Below are 26,858 nucleotides of genomic sequence, written 5' to 3' on the forward strand. Positions count from 1 at the left end.
TATAATCACATAAAAATAAAGTCACAGTAATACTATCAATTTAACTTTTCATTTCTAATTGTACTATGTTTGACATGTCATTATGGTTAATTTTTGTCAGACAAATGCACAGGTAATAAAATGAATGCACTATTTTATGTTGCTTGTTAATACAAAAAGGTGAATTCATTGGAAAATATTCCAGATAATCAGAAACTAAAATAATGGGGGAAAAAAAACCCAGCTACTTGTAGAATTGTATATTTTCTGTCTCACTCATTATTTTTCCCTTTTGTTTTCACATAATTGTTATCTTCTCAATGAATCTCATATTTCACTCCTGCTTTGAAAATTAGCTTGAGGCACATTCCAAAATAATTCTGGCACTTAGATAATCATTAACAAATGTTACCCAAGTCTGACCTTTCTGGCCAGACAGCCATCAAGGGATAATTTTTTTTTTTTAGACTGGGTCTTGCTCTGTCACCCAGGCTGAGTGCAGTAGCATGATCTCGGCTCACTGCAAGCTCTGCCTCCCGGGTTCATGCCATTCTCCTGCCTCAGCCTCCCTAATAGCTGGGACTACAGCTGCCTGCCACCTCACCCAGCTAATTTTTTTTTTCTGTATTTTTAGTAGAGATAAATGTTTTCTGAGAATTTACCTTTTAAAGAGACTACATCCACCCTCAGGTACCTATACCCCTGGAACCTTTCTTTTTGTACAAACCTGTGTCTTTCTTTGCATTTCAAAATGAAATGATTTATGTTGATTTAAAGATTTTCTAAACATTGGTACAACTATAGGCTTGATATAATGAGTCTCTTTTGCCCACCACATATCCCCTAACCCTAAATCTAAAATGTGAATTTGAAATGTTTCCCAACACAGCATGAAGGTGGAAAAGGACATGTACCAGGAATTGGTCTTATTCACATAAATTCCCTGGCCATGTTTTGTGAACCTCAATTATGCTAGAACTGGTCTATTCCACTAAATTGAGCGTCTAGAGCACACAGGTCATGTCTTTTTTACTTCTTCAGAGTGTGTCTGCTTTGCACAAATTAGTTGCTCAACACAACTTGGCTCTGACTGTCACTGCTGGTGAGTTTTCCTCGTGGCCTTGGTTATTTGTCAGATGATTGCATGGTTGTCTAACTGATTTCCTGGTTTCTAGGCTTTTTCTTTTCCAATTTAACTCACATAGCACTACTAAATTGGATGACTGCATTAATTATGTTACTGGGCTGCTCAGCAGCCACTCCATTCTTATTGGAATTTCACCTGATTTTTCACATTTCTTCTTAGACTTTCATATATTGTTTAAAATTTTTAGTATGAGTATGTAGTTTTACTTACATATAATTAAGAAAAAAGCTGGTTTTATTCCAGAAAGATATTCAGATATTCGAAGCAACAAACACCTACTCTAATAAAATAATTCTGAATATAACAGCATCTTTGGTTTCAAAAGGAATGTCATCAGTCTCTGCACTGGAATCTGCTGCTGTAAATGACCAAATATCAGTCCTTGTGGGAAGGAGGAGACATCTTCACAGATACACATAAATATACACACATAAAACTAATAGATGGATTTGTAGAAATGCACCTATATATCCATAACTAGATATGGTCTAAGCGATGTGTACCCCCATACTGACAGTAATTGTGTTGGTACAATGGGATAATTTAGTGTATTTGCATTTGTATAGTTTTCTGAAGTGAGTTCTTAGCTTTCATTAGAGTTTTAAACATATAGGTGATTGCCAAAATAGTAACATCTCCTTTTCTAGACAATCTTTCATCTCCAGATAGCTGGTCTTCCATCTTTATCTAGAAAAAAATTAACCATGTCCTAATCTTTTTGCCATTGCTGATTCTTAATCATCTTCCTTTCAAAGTTCTCCTTCCTCTTTTCAACAGAAATCATTAAAATCTGATCCTTCTTTGAAGACTCAGATCATATGCTGCTCCTTCTCTTTTATGAATTACTGCCAAATCTCTTCTTCCTCTCAATTCTGACAGCATTAATTATTTCATTTTGTATTGATCATGTAATAATGCTTTGGTTTTATTTTTTATAATACATGGCATTTTCCCATCTAGATGGCCAACTCGCCATTGGTAGGAATTACCTCCTAATGAAGCCTCTAGCTGTGTTCCTTTCACATTTAAAGGTTTTCTAAACATTGGGACAACTAATAAACAATATTTGAGATATGATATGATTTCTGTAATCTGGTAAAGGAAAGAAAACCTGTGACATCTGAAATATTTTCGATAAGATAGGAACACTTTATTCTCCAAGTTTTGGAAAGAGCAAATGTTTAAACTCAATGTTTATGTTATCATTTTCCTCAGAACCAGTAAGTTACTGTAGAAGGGTGTGTCTCTCATATCTGAGGACTTCAGAGAAATATGCATATTTAAGACTCAAGGTATGCAGATGTGCCAATAAGTTTTTAAGATAAATCACCTGAAAGAGCTTTTTAAAGAGTATCTTTAAGTGATTTAAGATAATAAAAAATTATGAAGACCAAGAATTTCAAATTCACCCTTCTAAATCCAAATGGAAAACAAATTCTCTCTCTCACACTGCTGCCATAATATCATAAGAACATAAACCTTTAGGTGAGTGAACATGTGTTTATAATTACTGTATAACACATAAGTAAACAAAACTATTCAATTAGCTAATGAGTCCTTCTAATTCTAAAACACAGCCTAACCTACAATTTCCACTTTACCACTGGTACCTGATCAAATGTAGCAGTTAAGAATGTGAGCTTTGGTTTCAGGGAAATCAGGGTTTGAATTGTAAATCAACCAATTAGTAGCTTTCAATGGGGCAAATAGATTAATCTCTCAAAACTTTACTTTCCTCATTTGTAAAAATGGGCTTAAAATATTGCCATATAGGATAATTAGAAAGATCAGAAAATATAACATATATGTAAAGCTCTTGCCTCAGTGCCAGGAAGTGACAATGCAATGAGTGCTATCTATTCTTATTAATATTACCAATCTTGTTCAAGTCTAATCAACTGCCTCTGTGCTGTGTATAATTGTTGAGTATGTGCACTCTGCCCTCTAAGTTTGACCACTGTGCCTCTCCAGCCTCTCACCTCTTTCACTGCTTGGTTGTCTGCATCTTCACCCTAATACTCATTGTTTCCCAAGCTCATCAGGCCTTTTATAGCATTTCATACTCTGTCTCCTCTTAATGGAACACCCCTTGCCTTTGACAGTCTTACTCTTCCCTTTAAGGGATTCCTTTTCTCAAGAAATCCTACCTTGACGGTGAACTCCTCAAGATGCGTCAGCTTATTCATTCTTCTTTATGCTTCTGGTGCCTTACACAGTACCTGGCACAAGTAGATTGCAAATAAATGTTGATTAAATTTTTAACTGAAAACAATGTCATTGTCCAAGGCACCATATGAGTTCAGAATCCCAAATTCTTCAGTATATCCTAGCATTTGAAACAACGTAAGACTAAAATCCAGCAAAAGTAGTTTTTGAGTCAAATAGATGAATGTATATTCTTTGCTACCTATATAATTTGAGGCAAGTCATTTAAACCATCTTTCTGAATCTACAAACTGGGGCTATTTAAAGCTGTCTAATAGGATTGATGAAAGGAAGTAAAAGAAAGCATGTAAAGTATTTAACACAGAGCTTGGGACATCCTAGGTATTTAATAAAATGCTGTGTTGTGCTATTGCTGTTATTGTTATTGTCATTTCTGTAAGATTGCTCTTATCAATATGCTCATCAATATCTTCATTATCAAACCTTCTCACCATCAGGAATCAGGAAACCCGTTGTAAAAGGACCAGAAATGGAAAAGGTTAAAGCATGGAGTCTGCCATTCCCCCTACATGGGAATTTAAGACACATGGAGAGATGCTAAATGGAAAGCGCAAAGGAATTGAGAAGTAGAGAGGAAGTATGCCTTGGTGACTGAGAACAATTAATAAGAGCAGGAGGTTGGAAAATGAAAGGCACAGTGTAAAATCAGTTAATTGTCTCCTGATGAGAGTGACTTTTACCTGGAAGCAACTAACGAATGTGAGATACAGTCAGAAAGATTAGATTGGAGTAAGACCTTGGAAGGTCTTGTACAGCAGGTTAAAATAATTAGAATCCATTGACATAATGAACAATCATTTAGAAAAATGATTTTATTAGTTTTCTATTTCTGCATAGTAACAGAAATAACTTAGTAGCTTAAAAAAATACCCATTTATTATCTCACAGTTTTGTAAGATAGAATTCAGCACAGGGTCACAGGATTCTCTGCTCAGGGTCATATAAGGAGGAAGTCAAGGTCAGCTTGACCTTTATCTGTCAATTGGGTTGGGCTCTTGTCTTGAGGCTTGGAAGAAGAATCTGCTTCCAAGTTCATTTAGGATTTGACTGACTTCAATTACTTGCAGCTGTAGGACTAAGGTCTTGTTTCCTTCCTGGTTGTCATCTGGGGTTTACTTTCTGCTCTTAGAAGTCACCCACATTCCCTCTCTTATAGCTCCCTCCAACTTCCAGGGCAGCAGTACAGCAATGAGTCCTTCTTGTGCTTCCAATCTTTTTGACTTCCTATTCTAACACCAGCCTGAGAAAACTCTGTGCTTTAAAGGATTCATGTAATTAGATTATTCCACTTAGATAATCTTTCCTAATTACATCTCCCAAATCCCTTTTGCCATGTAAGGTAACATAATCACAGGAGTAACAATAGGACAGTAAGGACTAAGTCATCTGGAATTGTGTTTACCAGCCACATGCAGTGGCTCAAACCTGTAATCCCAGTACTTTGGAGGGCCAAAGTGGGAAGATTACTTGAGCCCAGTAGTTTAAGATCAGCCTAGACAACATAGAAAGAACTGGTCTCTATAGAAATTTTTAAAAAATTAGCTGGGCATGGTGGCACACATCTGTAGTCCCAGATACTTAGGGGGCTGAGGTGGGAGGATTGATTGAGCCCATGAGTTAGAGGCTACAGTGAGCTGTAATCGTGCCACCGCAGTGCAGCCTGAGTGACAGAGCAAGATCTTGCCTCTAAAATAAATAAATAAATAAATAGATAAATACATAAATACAGAAAAAGTCTTCTGCTTAGCTTACCACAATGATCCTTGCAATGATGTACAGGATTGTAAAAGAAAGTTCCTACATGCTTGAGGACCACTCAGGAGCTATTCTGGCAATTTGAGCTGAGGTGTTAAAAAATTCTAGTTAGTTAGGAATCACAGCTTCCTATGCACTATAGCTTGTTTATGATATCAACTCATCAAATCTTCACAATGGCCTTATGACATAGGTGCTATTATTTTTCTTATTTAACAGTTGAAGACATTGAAGCTTAATGAGATTAGGAAATGTACTCAACTTCATACAACTTGTATTTTATAGATCTGGGGTTTAGACTCAGAAAGACTGACTCTGGAGCCCAGGCTCTCAACCATCATACCACCTGGCCTCCTTTTGTTGATGGCTGAGGACCATATGGCAAACATGACGACAACACGATTGGCACCTTGGTTCTGTTGGAATCATCCTCGTATTACCAATCCCCACTCTGATTTACTTTGTGTATTATTAAATACCCACCATATATTGTTTTTGCTGGATTTTTTTTGATGAAATATAACTCATTCTATTTTCATAGCACTAGAATTTTCCCAATATTAGAAATAAGAAAACAGAGTTCAGTTACGTATCTTGTATCTTGTTTCAGGTCTCAGGGCTATGGGGTAGCAGATGTAGACTTTGACCTCGAGTAACTTTAAAGGCTTTTTATTACACCGTATGATTAACCTCAGGATATCAGGCATAGCATGTTCAGAGCTCTGAGAAGCAGAAATATGTACTAGCGATAAGCATAGAAGCTGACACCACATTAATACTACCTGTATTTAAAGTCCAGTTATTCTTATTTGCCTGTTCTTCCTTGGCCTCAGTTTCCTAATTTTTAACAGAAGGATATGACCTGCTTTATGGTGACTCTGAAAATTAATGGGTCGTTACAGATAAAACTCTCAGAACAGTACCAGGTACATAGTAAATACTAAAAAATTGTGAAATATTAGAAAAGTCTGGGAGAAATGCATGGTATAGACAACTATGAATTAGTTTTACCTGTTCTTTGTGTTACTTGCATGATTTAAAGTTGGTGGTACCAGGGAATAGGGACGGTTAAATGATATAGCGAAACAATGTTGCTCAGCTGGCCTATCTAATTAGGTTGGTGGTGAAGAGAAACTTAATTGTGAGTTGAATTTTGAAAACCTGGAGGGCATATAAAAGTAGCAGAAGGTAAGGGGGAAAGCACTGTATGTAGGTCACTCGTGAAAAGGATCGCAGAAGGCAGTTTGCGCTCAGGACAAATGAAGTAGATTTTTTTGTTTGGAATGGGGAAGATAGTGAATAGTGTATCATAATTCTTGTCAGATTGTAAAGGCTGAAGCAATGAATACATTGAAGCAACTTATATCTTTGTATGTATTTGTTCATTCATCCAATTATTTATTCATTGGATAAATACTCATAGAGGTCCAAAGTACAAGATGTTATTCAAAACACCAAAGTTAATTACACATCTCGCCTTTAAAGAACCGATAAGCTAACAGAGGAAACAAAACATGACAATACTTATAATTGAAAGTGGAAAATTGTGTGAGTCATAAGTGAGGTGTGGATAAAAGTGCTAATAATGTTCACAGGACAAAGAGATTCCGTCAAGCAGACAGAAATTGGGAAAAGTTTGTGGGGATGATGGTAAATATCAAGGAGGGAAATTTATGAAGAGATGTTTGAAGTAGGAATTAAAAGGTGCACGGGCTTTTGCCTTGGGCCACCAATGTGTGAACAAACATGGACTTCATTAGAGAAATAACAGTGACAGTGGAGGTTAAAAAGCACATAGGAGAGACATTTGGGGATAGAATTGATAGAAGTTGACAACTAAATGCATTTTTGGCATAAAGAGGAAAGAGAATTAAAAATTAACTGGAGTTTTGGCTTCAAGGACTAGGGAGTTGGTAAGATTAGCAGAAACACTGAATACAAGAGTACATTGGTAGGGAAAGAAATGGATTTTTGTTTTGCACAAACTCTATTTTGCTTACTGGGTAGCTAAATTTGTCTAGAATGTAAGATAGCCTGGTTGAATTGGTTTTGCTGGCAGAACGTGTAGCCTCTGCCTGATGCATGAGGAGAGGAGTCACCTGACCTCTAGATTGGCTCTAGACCAGCGGTTTTCATCTGCGTTCTGTAAGCAGTTTAGTTATGTAGCAGTGCCTCAGAGGTATGATAGCCATGCAGTTAATAAAGGTGAAAGGGGAAGCTATTTATAACTATGCCAGAACAACTGGTGTAAACCGGGACTACCCTGGAGCAATAGGGCTCCAGGTTTATATTCTCTTCAGAGGCCACAGGAGGAGGATGGGGATAATGAGACAGAGGCAGCTATTCCTGCAGGGATTCAAATCCTCTGCCTCAACCACAGCAGCTCTTCTTTCATGTTTTGTATGGGTGATGGTTCTGCAAAAAAAGTACTTTGAAAAATGGTTTAGATTACCATAAGAAAAGTTGAAAACTATTGGCCTAGGCAATAGTTTAAGGTTCACAAACAAAAAGGTAGAAATGGAGGATGTCTGTTTTTCTGGGGAAAACAAAAAAGGACTGCTTTTTTTTCTGTCCCCCTCTAGCTCACAAGGAAAGGAGTGTTAAAATATTGTGGTAGCACATGTCCTTTTTAAATCACAGCTATATTTTTAAACAAACCATTTGTTGGTGATGCAACTGTAAAAGGTATCTAAAATTATCATGTCTATATTTGATTCATAAAATTGCATGTTATAAACAAATGAATAGATTCTTCTAGACTGTTTAAAATTCACTTGTGAGTTGTGACTTTGTAAGCCAGGTTTCATCCTGGATCACATTTTTTTATATAATGCTGTGAAAATGAACAATTTTAACAATAGCAGCAAATGTGGTGTTATAATCAGTTGCTGAAGAGCATAAGGTTTCCTTTTATAGTTCACTTGTGTTGAAAGGGAAAAATATATCCATGTAACATGTGAATGCCAATACAAAGACCTTGAAAAATCCATAATATATAAGAACTAAACATTCCATAAAAATAAGCAATGAAAAATTATGCTCTAGATAATTATTAAATTCTGATTTTAAAAATGTAATTCCCAGACTTTATTTTTCCTATATTCAATTTCATTGAAAATCTGAACTTCACACCGGGAAAATATGATATTTTCACTTGGGTCTTTTATAAAAGTTTTTAGATTAATTATATTCCATTGGTGGCATGACAGATGAAGTGCTACAAGTAATTTTATTAACTACTTTGGAGTTTTAAGTTGTAATTTTGTGTTTATGTTTAAAGAAAGTCAATTTAAAATCATGAGAATAATATTGTATATACTTCTCCTTCTCCTGTTGCTATTTTATCTTTTTCTCCTTTGAATATTTACTAAGTTTGGTATATATTTCCTTCTCAAGTCTCTCCTTGGTTTTCAAGTTAGGCAAAAAGATAAGTATCATTCCCTCAAATTGAGAGGCTATTTGTGACAGGAATTCCTTCTAGATCCATTTGGTGAAGAGTCTTTCTCTCACAACTCCAATCCATGAGTCGATAATCTCTCAGAAGTATCAGCAGTCACAATGTTATATTTATTTGTTTAGAAGACACTACCTACAGGTTTCAGAGTTAAGACACACCCCCTGCCCCTGGGATGCACACAATTCTGTGGGAAGACAGAGAAGTTGGGAAACAAACAAGCAATTGCACATGATGGTAAGAGTCATGATAGGTGTAGCCACAAGGTTCCACAGAACAACAAACAGGGATCTCCTAACTTAGTGTTAGGAAATAAAGGAAGACTGGGAAGGGAATGTCTGAGCTGAGTCCTGAAAAAGAGTGAAATTTCTACATAAAAATCTAAATAAATAGGGATTCAAGCATTTTAGTAAGTTCAGTCTCATGTTCATTCATTCTCCCATCATTGGAAACGTGGAAGTGGAGAGTAGACTTTTTTGAGAAAAAAAAAGTTCTCCTTAAGCAGCTGTCTCCGTGCTGGAATATGCCATACTGAGACAGCTACATTCTATTGGAAGTAAAAGGAAGGGTAAGGACAATATTTTAATGGATCACACTTCAAGGAACATGAGATTGAGTAAAATACTCAAGTAGGGTCATGACTTTAAAAGAAGTCAGAGGTCAGGCTGGGTGTAGTGGCTCATACCTATAATCCCAGCACTTTAGAAGGTTGAGTTGGGAAAACCACTTGAGCCCAGGAGCTGGAGACCAGCCTGGGCAACATAGTGAGACCTCATCTCTACAAATAATAAACAAAATTAGCTAGGCACATGCTTGCTGTTCCAGCTACTTAGGTGGCTGAGGTGGGAGGATTGAACCTGAGAGGTCAAGGCTATAGTGAGCCAAAATCATGCGACTACACTCCAGCCTGGGCAACAGAGCAAGACCATATTTTTTTTTTTTTTTCTAGAAATCTTGTTTTAAATAATAGGCAGAAAGACTTGTTAACATTTCACTGCTTCTGTTTGGCTCTGATCAAATCCTTAAGACCATAATTACAAAGCCTGGCTGCCTGCAATAAAGGGGGAAGAAATATAGAAGCAGAACATGTGCGATTTAACCTTCCAGTAAATTATTTTGCCTTTAAGAGCATGGTCCATGGGAAGGATAAACCGAAGGAGGTCAGTGCCAGTTAACAAAGTTGGGAAAGTGCCACAGTGCCCTGGGCATTTGTGGTCATCTGCGCAATTCACGATATCATCTTGTAGCCTTTAGCAAGCCTGGTGCAGGTCACCAATACTTGACATGCTGCTTCTTGAAAATGGCCTGCCTTTAGGGTTCTGTACTTCATGTACCTGAAATCCCCAATGTCTTTGTCTCTTTCAAATTGGCAGACTTTTTGTTTACCACTTTGGAATTATGTTCAAAGTTAGTCCATGTGTTCTCCAGGTGCCCTGTATTTCGAAAAGAGCTGGGTTCTCCATATGCCCATGGGTCAGAAGTGTACACATTTTTTCCCTACCGCCAAGGAGACCTGACTTTTTTCACCAGAATTGTTGTCATTATTGACTCTCGTTATTATTAATAGAATTTCCCACTCTATAGCAATTAAGGTTTTAAGGCTTTTTCACTCTATTATCATATCTGATCCTCATGAGAACCCTGAAAACTAGGACAAATGTTATTATCTATGCCCCCTATAACTATTGTCTTGATTAGAGCCCTTAAAAGCAATAGACTCACTAAAGACTTGTTGATAGAAATTTAAGTTGCTAAAAACGTATTTCAGATAACTAGAATAAATTGTACCCAAAGCATTTATGTCTTATTTTAGCTGAGGACAAACTATTGCACAGTATCTGAGGCATTCACATATTAATCTATTCAGAACATTACAGAAATTGTCACAAGGTTTCTGAAGGACATTAGTTATACACTTCACCCTGAATCAGATTACATGCCTTTGACGCCAGTTAAAATCTTCATGGGGCAGTTGTCCTCCATGTAACAAAAGGATCACTATGAACTTTTTTCTTGTTTCTTTTCTTTCCTACCCTCCCTAATTCCCCTCCTTCCTCCCTCCTCCCTCTCTCCCTTCTTTCTTCCTTTCATCTCTCATTCATTCATTTGTTCATTATTATGCTCTATTCTTTCCTTTCTTCTTCTTTCTCTTTCTTCCTTCTTACCCTTTCCCCTAAAACGTATATGAAAAACATCATTTTCTACTTCCAAAGGCCTAAAAAACCTAAGCAATAATAATCTCTAAAGAACTCATTTGCATTAATTTACTCAATAAAAAAATAACAAAACCTATACTTATATGCTTAGGACTTACTAGGGTAAAAGAATTTTAATTTATTGTTCATATATTATGTATCAGATATTGTGCTGAATTTTTTCATATATTATTTAAACCTCACAACCACCCTTTGAAATAGATATTACTGTACTCAATAAAACTAAATATATTTATTAATATCATATAACTGAAAATTAACAGTACCTGAATTAAAAATTGGTTCTTGAGGGACTCCAAAGTCAATACTTTATCATTCCAGAAGTATGTGTTGAAAATGGTTCAATTCGAATTTGGAGTAGAATGATAGAACATAGAATGTTAGAATAGGAAATGACTTTAGAGGTCTCCCTGAATGTAAAATGCTGCACCTCTAAAATTCTCTGCCAAATTATTCTCCACTTTCTACTAAAACAGGTCTGGTGAGGTGTTGGATTATTTTCTTTCAGAGTTCTTCCTTGTTTTGAGCCAAATTATGTCTGTCTTTTTTCTCTGTCCCATCCTTTGACACTGGTTTTCTCTTGTGTGCAGAGTGATCATATGACCTAGTTTTCCTAGGACAGTCTTTGTTTATATAAGCTTTTTGTCCCTACAACAAGTTAATACTGCCCCCTCTAACTCTCAGCAATGCCCTATTTTAGATGACAAATTATATGTCCACCCATCTGTGAGGACACATAGATTTAACAGTTTTCCAAACATTTGAGGAAAGTCATCATGTCTCTCATCTCCTCTGCAGGCTAAGTATTCCTGGTTGATGTTTGTCACAAATTACAAGTTTTCCCTCAGTCCCCTCACTACGTTGACCACAGTTGCCTGGACATTTCTAATTCAGATCTGTTTAACTTAGGCTTCATGGACCCTTGGGGAGTCCATGCAGAGAGTTTGAAATATTATGCGAAATGATGCATGTAAGAGTGTTATGTTTGTTTCCTGGGCCAGCTATAACAAATTACCACACTAGGCAGATTAAAAACCACAAAAATTTATTCTTTCACAGTGCTGGAGGCCAGGAGTCTGAAATCAAGGTGCTTGCAGGGTTGATTCCTTCTGGAAGCTTCAAAGGAGAATCAAATCCATGCCTCTCTTGTAGCTTCTGGTGGCTTTTAGCAATCCTTCATGTTTCTTGGCTTGTGGCAGCACACTTTCAATCTCTGCCTCCATCTTTTCATGATGCTTTTCTCTGTGTCTCTGTTCCTTCTCCTTTGTGGTCTCTTTTGTGGACACTTGTTATTGGATTTATGGCCCTTAAATCCAGGATAACCTCATCTCAATATCCTTAAGTTAATTTTATCTGCAAAGATTTTATTTCCAAACAAAGTTATATTCACAGGTACTGGAGGTTAGAACTTGGATAAATCTTTTGTGGGGGACATCATTCAACCCAATACAACATATATGTATTGTTCTGAAAAGTGGCCCATAGGTTTCCTCATACCATAGGCAAAAGTTTAATAATAATCATTAATCCAGATTGTCACTATCCTGAGTACAATATTCTAGGAATATTGTTTCTACTTAAGAATAGTTTCTACTGAAGTTATGTTGCTTGGCACATAGTAGACAATAAATATTTCTTTCACAAGTGATTGAATTGAATGATTTGATTATTTTAGAAGTTAATCACTTCTTCCTAAAAATTTCTAATGGCAGACAATGGTTATGTTATATTTATTTTTGAAGGGTGAATACTAATGATAATTCAAATTAAGTTGATTTATGATTATAGCTACTTGGAGTCACCCACAGTTCAGGTAGTCAGCATAATAGGAGAATCCTCTTGGAAATGAGATTTCTTTCTTTCTTTCTCTTATGTGGTTCAGGTGGAAATTGATGAGGATTAGGTTTCTATCCACAAAACATATCAGGTCTGTTGAAAATGACAGATTTCTGTGAGAACAAGACATCTAACTCTCTCTCTCTCTCTTTTTTTTTTTTTTTTTTTTGCACCAGTCCTTGGTGCCTCTAAGTTTAGACCAGGGATGCTTTGCCCTGTATTATTCTTTTTCCTTCCTATGAGAAAAAGAACTTACTGCAACTGTCCCTATTTTATGGCAAAAACCTAACTGAGTAAGGCATCACTCCTTTTGAGGGAGTTTTATAAAGTCATTCAATTGACAGTTACACCCCAATTAACTCTATGCCACGTGGGACATCTTCTTTTACGTTAGATATCCAATCATGTGCTTCCCGTATTCAAGATTCTTCTCTTACAATGGAACTGAATAGGGGCCTCATTTTAGCAATTTAATTCTATTGTTTTTCTCTTCTCACACTTAATAATTTATGCCTTCAGGAAAACAGGATTCTAGAAAATAATTTCAGGTTTTCACCCCACAGCAGAAAATCAAGAAAGGTATAAATAAGAAGGTATCAGCCATTATAATCTCAGTTATAATAGAGGGATTCTTGCTGATTTCCTAGTAATATGTAAATAGCACTTCTTGGGTTTTTTTCCCCATATCACCTTTCTTATTTTCTGCATAGCACTCCTTGAAGTCATCTATTCTTTTAAATTACTTATTTGGATAATGTCTCTCACCCTCCACCAGCACGTGAGCTCAGGCAAAAAGGGATCCTGTCTGTCTCGGTCATCCCCAGTGCCCTGAGCATAGTAGAACTTCGATGGAAATTTGGTGATAATGGAACATAAGGATCAACTCTTCACCGATTCATGGTCTCCAAAAAGAGCCATCAAGGAAAAAGCCCCATATAATTATTTAGTAAAGTTCAAACAGATCCATAGGAGACCCAGCAGGTGGGGAAGGGGAAGGGATTCCACTTGCCAACCCATCCAAAGTTGTTAAGGAGCCTCTTCCTCTCCTATAGGTCTTCAGGAGAGGAGGACTTCCAGAGATGGGCCAGTTTTTAGCCTGAGGCCAAAGCATCCTTTGACCACCAAGATGAGCTTTCTAATGAGATAACACAGTATTTGGAGAACCAATTCATCTTACTTGATAACTAAAAATAAGTCATTATTATACAAAAAAAAAAAAAAAAGAAGAAGAAATGCTACAAAGTTGGGAAGGGAGTTCTTGGTCTTGAGTCTGACATTGCTACAAATATATCTTAATTATCAGCTTTCCTTATAGTGTTCTTCCAGGCATTTGGCAGAAATGGGTCATGCCAATACCAACCCAGACTTTCCACACAGCTTCGGGATAAGTACTATTCTCTCTGATAGAAGAAACCTATGAGTTTGGCTCCTTCTCCAACAGCACACTTCTTTGTTTGTTTATATGTTTGCTGGTCACCTACTATGCACCCAGTAGCATGCTAAGCACTGGGGCCTGCAACAAGGGACTGGGGCCACAGACTGCTCTCCCAGACCTCAGAGTCTAACAAGGATACTCTATGATTATGCAAGTAATTTAAACAGAGGATGATGACATCAGGGATGGAAGATATAGCAGGTAGGATGGAAGACAAGATAGGAGGTGCCAACCTAGCCTAGGTGCCCAAGGAGGGCCTACGAAGGCCTTAATGGAAAGGGGCCAAGAAGCTGGTCAGGCAGAGGAAAGAGTGTTCCAGGTAAAGGGAAGGGCCCATTGAAGGTCAGAAGGTGACCTGGAAACCTTCTGGGTCAGCTGGAAACACAGAGGTCCCCTGTGGATGGACCACTGTATTCGTCTGTTCTCACACTGCTAAAAGAAATACCCAAGACTGGGTAATGTCTAAAGGAAAGAGGTTTAATTGATTCACAGTTTCACATGTCTGGGGAGGCCTCAGGAAATTTACAGTCATAGTAGAAGGGGAATCAGGCCCCTTCACAAGGCAGCAGGAGAGAGTGTGAGCAAGAACCAGCAAGTGTCACATTTTAAAACCATCAGCTCTCATGATACCTCACTCACCATCATGAGAACAGCATGGGGAAAATTGTCCCCATGATCCAGTCACCTCCCTTCTGGTCCCTTTCTTGACACATAGGGATTATGGGGATTATAATTCAAGATGAGATTTGGGTAGGGACACAGACCCAAACCATATCATTGTGTCCCTGGCCCCTTCCAAATCTCACATCCTCACATTTCAAAACAGAATCATGCTTTCCCGACAGTCCCCCAAAGTCTTAACTCATTCCAGCATTAACCCGAAAGTCCACAGTCCAAAGTCTCATCTGAGACAAGGCAAGTCCCTTCTGCCTATGAATAGTTAAAATAAAAAACAAGTTAGTTACTTCCAAGATACAATAAAGATACAGGCTGTGGATAATTACACCCATTCCAAATGGGAGAAATTAGCCAGAAAAAAAAAAAGGGGGGCTATAGGCTCCATGCAAGTTGAAATCCAGCAGAGCAGTCACTAAATCCTGAAGCTCCAAAATAATCTCCTTTAACTCCATGTCTTATATCCAGGGCATACTGATGCAAGGGGTGGGCTCCCACAGCCTTGGGCAGCTCCTTTCCTGGCTGGTGTTAAGTGTCTGAGGCTTTTCTAAGTGCACAGTGAAAGCTATTGGTGGATCTACCATTCTGGGGGCTGGAGACTGGTGGCCCTTTTCCACTAGGCAGTGGCCCAGTGGGGACTCTGTGTAGGGGGTTCCCAACTCATATTTCCCCTTTGTACTTTCCTAGCAGAGACTCTCCATGAGGTCTTTGGCCCTGCAGCAAACTTCTGCCTGGAAATCCAGGCATTTTCATACATCCTCTGAAATCTAGGTGGAGGTTCCCAAACCTCAGTTCTTGATTTTTTTGTGCACCCACAGGCCCAATACCATCTGGAAGTCACGAAGGCTTGGGGCTTGCACCCTCTGAAGCAACAATCGAGCTGTACCTTGGCCCCTTTTAGCCATGGCTAGAGCTGGAGTAGCTGGGACACAGGGCACCAAGTCCTGAGGCTGCATAGAGCAGGGGACCCTGGACCTGGCCCACAAAAGCATTTTTCCCACTTAGGCCTCTGGGTCTATAATGAGAGCAGCTGCCACCAAGATCTCTGACATTCCCTGGAGATATTTTCCCCAGCGGTTTGGCGATTAACATTTGACTCCTCATTACTTATGCAAATTTCTGCAGCAGGCTTGAATTTCTCCCCAGAAAATGTTTTTTTCATTTTTATCACATCGTTAGGCTGCAAATTTTCCAAATTTTTAGGCTCTTCCCTTTTAAACAAATGTTCCAATTTCAGATACTCTCTCTCAAGTTCAAAGTTCCACAGATCTCTAGGGCAGGCACAAAATGCTGTCAGTCTCTTTGCTAAAGCATAGCAAGAGTGACCTTTGCTCTAGTTCCCAAGAACTTCCTCATCTCCCTCTGAGACCACCTTAGCCCAGACATCATTGTCCACATCATTATCAGTATTTTGGTCAAAACCATTCAACAAGTCTCTAGGAAGTTCCAAACATTTCCACATCTTCCTGTCTTCTTCTGAGCCCTACCCCCAAACTGTTCCAACTTCTGCCTATTACCAAGTTCCAAAGTCGCTTCCACATTTTCAGGTGTGTTTACAGCAGTGCCCCACTCCCAGCAACAATTTAGTGTATTAGTCCTTTCTCACACTACTATACAGAAATACATGAGACTGGGTAATTTATAAAGGAAAGACATTTAAGTGCCTCACAGCTCCACATGACTGGGGAGGCCTCAGGAAACTTACAGTCATGGCAGAAGGGAAAGCAGGCACCTTCTTCACAAGAAAGCAGAAGAGAGTATGAGTGAGAACAGGGAAGTGTCACACTTTAAAACCATTAGCTTTTGTGATAACTCACTCACTATCATGAGAATAGCATGGGGGAGACTGCCCCCATGATCCAATCACCTTCCCGAACCCATCTCTCCCTTGCCACATGGCGATGATGGGGATTACAATTCAAGATGAGATTTGGGTGGAGATACAGAGCCAAACCATATCAACCATGGAGTGTGGGGAAAAAAATGATGTGAGGGGAGAGAGGTCAGTGGGACCCAGATTATAAAGGGCCATGTAAATCATATGCTAAACATTTGGGGAGAAGCAGGAAGTAAAAGCAGTAGGAGATCTGTGCTTTACAAAAATTATTCTGGCTGCTGCTGTATAGAAGTGAGATCAATGTGCTGGGGGAAAGATGAGAAGCACAGAGACTAGTTAAGGGACAAGTTGTATTTCTGTTGGATGAAAAGTACCACTGAGGGGGAAGGCAGAGGCTTTATTGAACAGGATTCATCTCCTCACACCTCAGGAGCAACATTTAGGTAAAGCTATGCCCAAACAGCAGGCACTGGCCACATGACAAAAGTATTCTTTCATCTTAGTAGGCAATGTTGACTGAGGATGAGAACAAAGTTCCAGCCCTATATGACCTTGGTATGTGCCCAGGAACACTGCTCTACACACCTCTGAGCTTTAGCTTCTCCTTCTACTCTGGATGAATCACATCCTTCAAGCTGTGCAGCTAGGCAAGGGCCTAAGGGAAAAGACCAAGATTGCTGTAAAATGATGATGCCTTTACAGATAAAGGGTGGCAACAACACTTAAAAGGATGACTGGCAAGCAAGGAGAGAAAATTTTGCTCTGCATTTGCTTCAGCTTTTTGTTTCCTATGTCTTGGCTTCAGAGGCCTTTGCTTTCTGCCTTATGAAGCTCCCTTTAAAGCTGGACACAAGAATCATTTTAACAAGAAATAGTGGTGGCCAGGCCAGAAAACTTGATTTACCACAGTAAAGTCATGATCACCCTCTCGCCTTCTGGAAGCTTCTTTTGTTTAGGGTCATCACTCTAATCTAAGTGGGTGAAAAATAGTCATCAACTGGTTCCTAAATGTGAGCTCTGGTGGCTTTGATCACTCCAAGAGCCACTAGGATTGAAAAACAGATGCAGGAAGAAGTTCCAGATACAATCGCTGCTCTGTGAAAGGCTAGGATCCAGCTCTAGGTCTACACTTCTGAGACACCATTTACCACCTCAGAAGCTGCAGTTTCAGAAGTTGATTGGTCCTCCACAGGAAAACACTGAATGCCATTTTCTAGGGAAAGCTGGAGAAATTTCTGGAGTTGATCCAATATTTTCAATCTGTCCTGTGCTGCTGCTCTACTCCATGCTAGAGGATGATGATGGTCAAACTAAGTACAGGTTTTCATGTGGGCAGAGCAGAAAGAACAGGATTATAGGAAATGACAGTTGTGAAACGGGCAAGCTAAGGATTATCTAAAATACCCTCCACAAGTGTGCCCAAGCCCAGCCCAGCTAGTTATTCTTCTTCTTATTTTTTTTTTTTACACTGGGCATTCCATGTGATTAGGAACTGTGTCTTATTCAGCTTCATCAGTACCTAACAGCTGCATTTTATTGGGAGAATGGAAAAATGTGAACGCCTATCAGCTCAGGTGCAGACGATACCCCTTCTTGTCTCAATGGAACTCCCAAATAAGATGGATGTAAAATTCCATAATGTTTATATCTTCCTGCCAAGGTACCAGTTGTTTGTTTAGAAATATGGCTACAATTCAACAATCTTGTGAATTCCATTTAGTCCAAGTATCCGACAGATGAAATAAATATTGTTGTGGACTTGAATGTCAGGGAGAATAGTAGGGTTTTAAGGACTAAACTCCGACCTTTTTTCTTCTCTTGCTCAAATTCCTATCTAAGGGGCCTAGAGAGTCATGCCCTACAAACCATAAAATCTCATCAGATGGGTTTTATGTAACCCTATATAATGTGGTTTACATTCCAAGCTGACTCTTGGCATAACATCACATGAGGGATAAAGAAGGAAATCAAAATATTTTACCCCAACATATTCTGCTTTGTCATATTTTGAAATGGCCCTGAAAAGCCATCTTTTGTAGGCGAAAACTTGCATCTGTAAAGACTCTCTATTAACATAACTAAATCTTTCCCCTGCCAGGCCCTCCCAATCCTGAAGAGATTAACTGATAGTCTAGCATGTTTTAAAGGTCTGAATAGGAAATATTTGCCATCAACTGTCTCTAAAGGTGTACACCTATGAGACTTCATCTACATAATAAGAACCTTGGTCTCTATAACCTCTGTCTTAACCCAGACATTCCTTTCTACCAATTCCAGGTTTTTAAAGAATAACTAAACTCTTTTAATCAATTGCCAATCAGAAAATCTTTCAATCCACCAGTGACCTGTAAGTCCCACCCCACCTACACTAACCCCCTCCCCACTCCCACTTAAAGTTGTCTCCTTTTTCTGGACTGAACCAACATATATGTCATGAATACTGATTGATGTCCAATATGTTTCTAAAACATATAAAATCAAGCTATAATCCAACAGCCTTGGACACAGGTTCTCAGGACCTGTTGAGACTATGCCTCAGACCATGGTCACTCACATTTGACTACAGATAAACCTTTTTAAATATTTTATAGTTTGACTCTTTTCATCAGCATTATCAAAGCGTTTCCTGGACTCATTTTCAAGTAAGGGAATTGTTTCCGCAAGGGTTATTCTTCTAAGTGGAATTTTTCTGTTCAAATACATTTTTTCCCCTTAGGTTGACCCAAAGAGTTAAAATGAACTCACATTGGCATTTTATGATTTCCCACCCCTGCCAATATTTAGTATCCCTCTGACATTAGCACAATCCTAGATATGACTATTTTTTTTTCTCGTTCTGTACTCTGAAATTAGAGTGTTAAATATAACTGAGTTGTTATAAAAGGTTCTCCAAATTTAAAATGGCTTTTTTACGGTCTGCAGAGTTCCTAAATCTCCATTCTTATGCTTTTTGAGTCACTTTTCAAGAAATTGACATTCTGAAACTGTCTTGTTTGTTCTTTGTAAGACTCATGTTAAGCCCCAGTTTGACAGGGCTTACCAGTGGGAAATAAAATCAAAATTCTAAGCGGCCGGGCGCGGTGGCTCAAGCCTGTAATCCCAGCACTTTGGGAGGCCGAGGTGGGCGGATCATGAGGTCAGGAGATCAAGACCATCCTGGCTAACACAGTGAAACCCCATCTCTACTAAAAATACAAAAAAATTAGCCAGGCGTAGTGGCGGGCGCCTGTAGTCCCAGCTACTCGGGAGGCTGAGGCAGGAGAATGGCGTGAACCCGGGAGGCGGAGCTTGCAGTGAGCCGAGACGGCGCCACTGCACTCCAGCCTGGGGGCAGAGCGAGACTCCGTCTCAAAAAAAAAAAAAAAAAGAAAGAAAAAGAAAATTCTAAGCTTCCCAACCGACAGAATGGATACCCTCTTGGCCAAAAGAACACCAGAGAAATCTTGGAAGCTGATTTCAGGTCTGTGAAGGGATGGGAGATCAGATAAGCTTCATTATATTCCCTCTCTTACTAACAGTCATTAGGTTTTCTTCCCCCAAGCGCTAAAAAGAAGCCAGCGTCTTTCAAGCAAGCTTACCCTCCCAGGTACAGAACAAAGACACAATGAGATTCATCTTTCTTCACCCCTTCCTCTACTCCCTTTCTCTTCAAATATTCACCTTATTCTATATAAAATGTAGATTTACTGGGCACTAGCCAAAGTCTCAGTGCTACCTTTTCTTTTTTAAGGAAAGTGTATGAATATGAAACCTCCTGAAAACATCTTTGGAAAAAACAGCCACAGATGCTTCTGAGGCTTGCATTTTTCCCAGGTGTGCTCTCAGGTGGACTCAATAAACCTCAGTGATTAGAGGCTTACGCCTCAATCACTCATTTTGATTGTTTCCAGGATACTAAAAAATAACAGTCCTAACTATTTTAGCAAGTTGATATGGAAAATGACAGTGAAAAGAAGGTGTTTGACAGTCTAATAAAATTTAAATATTGTTTAATCTTCTCAGCACTGCTCAGAAACCTAGATATCATCGGTTTCTGCAGCGATTTGTGAAATTGGCTGTTGGGGAAATGAGGATTGTCAGCTCAGGGAAAGAATTACCTACTGAATGTGTTTGTTGAGGAAGGGTGTAGAAACAGGATTTTTAATAAGTATCTGGGAGGGACTTTTTTCTCCCAGCTCTGTAGATCTATGAAAATAGCCCAAAACCTTATCCCTCCAATAATGGGACACAAAAGCACCAGATAAAGAGCTTTCCATCAGAAAAGCTCAAAGTCTATTATTTGAACATTCATCTCTACAGTCTTTGTTCTTTCCATTTTTTCTTCCCTAAAAATAATTAAAAGCAATAATATTTCACTGAATATATTTACAGATATTAAAGAAAATAATTTAGTAAATATTTAAATGTAATTCATTCTATAGGTGCATATTCTTCTATAGAATATATAGTAGATGCCATAATTTTTTCAACCATCCTTGCCTTAGTGAAAATTCATGGGCTTTGCTACTGCAAACAAAATCCTTCATTATCTGTATATGTGTTCTTACGTACTAGCTTTTTTGGGTGATTGTTTGACCTACTTGTAAGCTTATTTTAATTTTATTAGTTATTACATGGATATTTCCATAAAAATTGTACCAACTCCTAATCTTTTACAACCTTGCCACATAAGTAATAATTCTGACCTAATACCAACTATGTGGTCTAAGAGACATGGAGGATAGATCCAAAAGAACATTTCTCTCATATTAAGAGTTTCTGAAGGAGAGAATAGAGAAAATATAGAAGAATAAATAATAAAAGATACAATAAACTTATCTTTGTGATTCCAAGGGGAAAAAGAGATTGCTTAAAAGTAAGGAGAACTACCCCACATCTGACTTCTTGGCTGTGATGTAGGTTGCTAGAAAACAAAGTCTCCAAGGTGCTAAAGAAAAACTATTTAGATCTTAGAGTTCTATGCTTAGCCAAACTATCATTCCAATGCAAGAACAAAAGGGAATTTCTCTTGCTCACATTTCTGTGGGTGGGTCAGCGCCTGCCCTACTATCACTATGAGGTGGAAAACAGAAAAGACAGAGGTAGGACAGAAAAACAATAAGTTCAGACGTGAGTGTTCTCTGTTCCCCTTTTACCTCTTATACTCCAATAAGTAGATGATTGTACTTGAGGAAGAGGAATGAGGGAAAAGTATTCCCCTAGGCATTAATACTGGATGGCCTCCTAAAGGGAAAGGTAACTTAGTAGAGGGATGGCAAGGTAGGAAGCTGAGGCTATATTTTAACACGAATATGTATGTGTAGCCCAGAGACTGTCTCCCCTCAGGCATGTAGGAAATAGCGTGTAGGCTTGCACCTTCTCACGAGATATATTTCATCTGCTGTAACAGTAATTTATTGTTGTGTAACAAATTACCCCCAAAACCTAGTGTCTTAAAACGATAAACTTTTACTATCTCACAGTTTCTGTGGATCATAAATTTGGGTGTGGCTTTGCTGAGTGCTCTATCTTAACACCCCTCATAGGTATGTCATCAGTGTGTCAGCAACAGCTGTGGGCTTACGAGAAGGCTCAGCTAGGCGATGATGTGCTTCCCAACTCGTTCACATGCTTGTTGGCAGAATTCAGTTTCTCACAGGCTGTTGATCAGAGGCCTTCCTCAATCCACTGCCATGTGGCCTCTCCAAAAGGAAGCTCAGCTCTTGACAAATGACTTCCATCAGATTGGGCAAGTGAGAGAGCAACAAAGGACACAACTTAGTTTCTAAATAATCCAATTCTGAGAATATCCCATGCCATATTCTCACTAGAAACAAGTTGCTAGGTCTAGCCCACACTCAAGGAGAGGAGGTTACATAAATGTGAGAATACTGGAGGCAGATGTCAATCACTGGCAGCCATCTTACAGTCTGCCTACCACACTTGCTATTGTAAGCTTCTACCCCTAGGGAAATATAAGCATACAGAGAAAATAAGAACAATCTGAGGAGTTCAACGGAAGAGAAAGCCAACAAACTGGAGAGCTTATATCACAAGAAAAACAATAGATTAGAGAAAACAAGAATTTAAAATAAACTTAATATCTTTAAATGACTAAGAGTAGACATTGGTAAATATGAAGCAGGAAACAAACATTTATAAAAATGACCAATTGGTTTTGAAAAATGTGAGATTTGAAAGAATCCAATATATGGGATTTATATCAAAATGGATACAGCTGAAAATGAATGTATAGGCTTCAAGAATTGACGGGCATACCTATCCAAATGGCATTATGGAATGACAGAAATGGAAAATATAAGAGAAGACTTGATAGGTTAAGAAAGTATTCATACTTGAATAATAGGAATCACAGGAGGAAAAATGTATAAATAGAAGGGAATGAGTGTTTGAAGAAACAATGAGTAAGAATTTCCTTGAATTATTTCTAAAAATGTAATTCAAATGTTTCCTCAGTCCTCCTAGTGAGTCCGTAAAACATTTAGAACTCTGTCATTAACTGAAACTAGCTAAAGAGAATTTTGTTCTTAGTAAACAAATGCTGGATAACGTTATGATAACTGCCAGTTGAATACAAGATAGTACATAACTTTAAGATTAGCATAAGAAGAGTTAATCTACCCAATGAAAGGCAGAAAATGAGAAAAAGATTGAAAATAGAAAACACAAAATAAGATAAAAGAAACACAGCACTCTTTAAATAACAGTAAATATGATGGATATAAACTTGCATCATTATGAAGAGCTGTGTAGCAATATTAAGTGAAAAGAATTGTGCATGCACCTTGTCACTAGCAGTCCTACTTCTTGGAATATATCCCAAATAAATTTTCACATCGAGTGACAGAGAAGCATGTGTGACGGTATGGTTTGTGGTTCTAGAGATATGGAAATATGCGATGGCTGTAATTTTAGCACAATGAATTAGACTCTTGGAACCAAAGAACTAGATTTTCCAAGAGCAACATGGATGTATCTTTACAAGGGAGTAGAATTTTTAAAAAAGTAGATCTAGAGAGTAATACTTATATTGATGCAAATTAAAAAGAACTCATGGATAAAAGTAGACATATACAACTACCTTTTATAGCAGTCAGAAAATATAAGCTAGCAATATTTGAAGTAGCATGTTGTCATGGTTATCTGTTGCTGAGTAGCAAACTACCCCCAAAGCTTAGTGACTTAAAACAACGATTTATTATCTCACAGTTTTGTGGGTTAGGGATTTGGGAAGGACCCCCTGGATGATGCCTTTACTCAACATAGTATTAAATGGGGTCACTACCTGGTATTTAATAGTGGAAAGTTTGGTCTGCAGCACAAAAGACAGCTTTACTCACATGCCTGGTGCCTTGGCAGAGATGGCTACAAGATTAGACCCAACTGGGGCTGTCAACTGGAATGCCTACATGTGACCTCCCCAGCATTGCCATTTCAGGTTGGGTAAACTTCTTACATAAATGGTATTGCAGGACTCCCAGAGAGGACAATCTAAGGCAGTAGAAAATGCCAGTTTCTTAAGGCCCAGGTTCTGAAACACACACAGTGTCAGTTCTGCCATATTCTATTAGCCAAAGCTTTCACAGAGCCCACCCAGAACTGAGGTAAGGAACTTGCATCTATCTCTTTGTGGGAGGAGTGTCCATGAATTTGTGGCCACTTTTGATCTGCCACACATCAGCTAAGACACACAATGTTGATTAAGAAAGAGAGAAGGTCTGTATTACAAAAACTTCCCCAGCGTATGTGTGTTTCTATAGTACACATATGTCCAAGGCCACATATTAGATGCACTAGGGTGGAAGCCTATAAATATGAAGGAAAAACATTGAGGTTAGAGGACACAGAAGAAAATAAGATAATATAAAGCTAGAGGGGCTTGTATATACCAATTATAATACCAATCATAATATATTCTATGGATTTCAGAGCGTTCATGTGGAGGGAAAGAAAAAAATAAGAAAAAAAAGCATGGTAATTCCTTTCTTAAATCAGTTAGTGGACTATATCTTTGGACTCTGCCACTCTAGCACTCATTAATTTAATTGCATTTAAAATTATGTTCTTTTATAAATTTATTTATATACTTAAATTTGTTGTTATGAGAATTTTCCTTAGTATCTTTGAAGATAATGTGATCTCTCTTATCATATTCATTTTTCCTTTTGAAAATTTGAGTCACTTAGAAGGCAGAGGAAGTGTGCGGGATGTATATGTGCATGAATGTGTGTGTATTGTGTGTGAGAGCTGTGGCAGTATTTATTATTTCTTCCTCCTTAATTGTAGACTTGGCATAAAAATCTGCCAAGACTTCTTCGGGGTGAGGCTCTACCACCTGTTGAAAGACAAGAAAATCCTCCTATTTCTAATTTGATTTTCACATAATGTTTTGGCATTTGGCTACTAAATTCAACGCTTCTCACTTCCCTAGCTCCAAAGAAGTAACTCTTGTATTTCAAAAATAAATTTTAAGGCTCCAAATGTTAAATGTGAAGAAGTTTATCAAGCAAGAAACATTAATTTCTGTTATTTCGATGTTGTTCATATCTAAGAAAAAAATCATAACTATATAGACCATCTTTAAGTATTTTAAATTTAACAATGAACAACACAGTAAGTGAATATCTGAATATAATTTATTCATCAATAATTTATCAGTTATTTCTGACTCAGTCCCATAAGCACTTGAAAATAAGGGAAATGAGATTGCTCAGAGTCAAGCAGTTAGAAACACATCAGGAGAATATGAAAAGACACTGCAAAGAAGAAATAATGACTTATACATCTGCAAAATTTGACAATTATGGAAGACGTTAACATAGTAAAAAGACGTGTCAGCTGGGAGCTGGTCAGGTACAAAAGCATAGAAAAAGGAGACTCTCAAAGGAACAAAGTAGCACATAATGAAAGAGAAACATAAAAGTTAATGATGAATAGGACGTATTTAACACACATATACTTGACGACTAAAATCTATGACATATGGTTTAAAAATGTTAGTCATGGTTGGACGCAGTGGCTCATGCCAGCACTTTGGGAGGCCGAGGTGGGCGGATCACAAGGTCAAGAGATCAAGACCATCATGGTCAGCATGGTGAAACTCCATCTCTACTAACAATATAAAAATTAACCAGACATGACTGGCGCGTGACTGTAGTCCCAGCTACTCGGGAAGCTGAGGCAGGAGAATCGCTTGAACCGGGAGGTGGAGTTTGCAGTGAGCTGAGATCGCGCCATTGCACTCCAGCCTGGTAACACAGTGAGATTCCGTCTCAAAAACAAAAACAAACACAAAAACAAAAACAAACAAACAAAATCTTAATTATGTTTTAAGATAAAAATCATGAAATCATGGATGTTTAGAGTTAGGAAGAACTCCAAGGGCATCTCGTCTACCTTCTACTTCATACATCATAATAATTTCTTTTCAGAAGTATCCAAAATATTTTTTTAGCACCTTCAATTTTTGCCTCATAAGTTACCCATTCTCCCCGGGATCCAAGGTACCAATGTGCCATTGATTCTGTTAGTTAATTCTGGCCCACTGTAAAAGTAGCACACACAAAACCAATATATATTTACTAGTTAGATGAATTGTTTTCTAAAATAAATGGGACAATGCTTCATGTAAATAAATATTGAAAATGGGAATTATTTGCAGACACTAATCTAGTGTTCTGGATTTAGATAGCACCCTGGGGAGAATGGATGCATTCTCTACCACTGACTCTAGATAATTTAGGGCTTCGTTCCCTGGGCTAATAGTGGTGGCAGTTACTTCAGACTGAGTATAGGAAGGCACTGGTGTTGATGAAAAGTGAAGGATTTATCATGTCATAAAATGCTATATCAGCCTACTTATCATTTGTTTGCCATTACCTTTGTGAGAAACCTGGTGCTACTTGTTTTTCATAGCTATCTCATCCAGTTTCTATGATATGCCTTGGGGATATCTCAATTTTACAATTAGACAACCTTGGAGATGTCGAGGAACTTGTCCATATTTGTCATATGGAACTTGAATTTGAACACAGTTCTACTGTTTCCAAACGTCAGGAAACACATTGGTTCTCGTGTCAACATTCTCATTCTCAGGCTCCTATCACAAATGCTTGCCTCTCCCCTTATTCTCCACCTGCATGCCTTCCCTGCTCGCACAATCTCCTGCCTCTTTTCTTGTTATAAGGTCTATTACAATTCATGTTAATTTTTTTAAGTCATGCATTCATTGTGTATCCACTGTAAAAAAAATTAGTAAATACAGAAAAACAAAAAACTGCCAATAAAGTAAAACAAAG

General features: G+C 38.1%; 1 long non-coding RNA gene across 4 annotated transcripts in view; it reads right to left on the minus strand.

Annotated features, from left to right (window-relative positions):
* LOC115900087 overlaps window positions 1–26,858 on the minus strand; it is a 189,805-nt gene that overhangs the window by 127,660 nt on the left and 35,287 nt on the right. For 3 of the 4 annotated variants that reach the window (XR_004059768.1, XR_004059766.1, XR_004059767.1), the window contains one exon: window positions 3,274–3,345. This is a non-coding gene — a long non-coding RNA (uncharacterized LOC115900087). Of the gene's footprint in view, window positions 1–3,273; window positions 3,346–5,104; window positions 5,194–26,858 lie in introns of all 4 variants that reach the window. The other variant, XR_004059769.1, reaches the window with a different exon arrangement.

The sequence above is a fragment of the Rhinopithecus roxellana genome, chromosome 10, assembly GCF_007565055.1.
Source record: "Rhinopithecus roxellana isolate Shanxi Qingling chromosome 10, ASM756505v1, whole genome shotgun sequence".
In the NCBI taxonomy this organism is placed as follows: Eukaryota; Metazoa; Chordata; class Mammalia; order Primates; family Cercopithecidae; genus Rhinopithecus; species Rhinopithecus roxellana.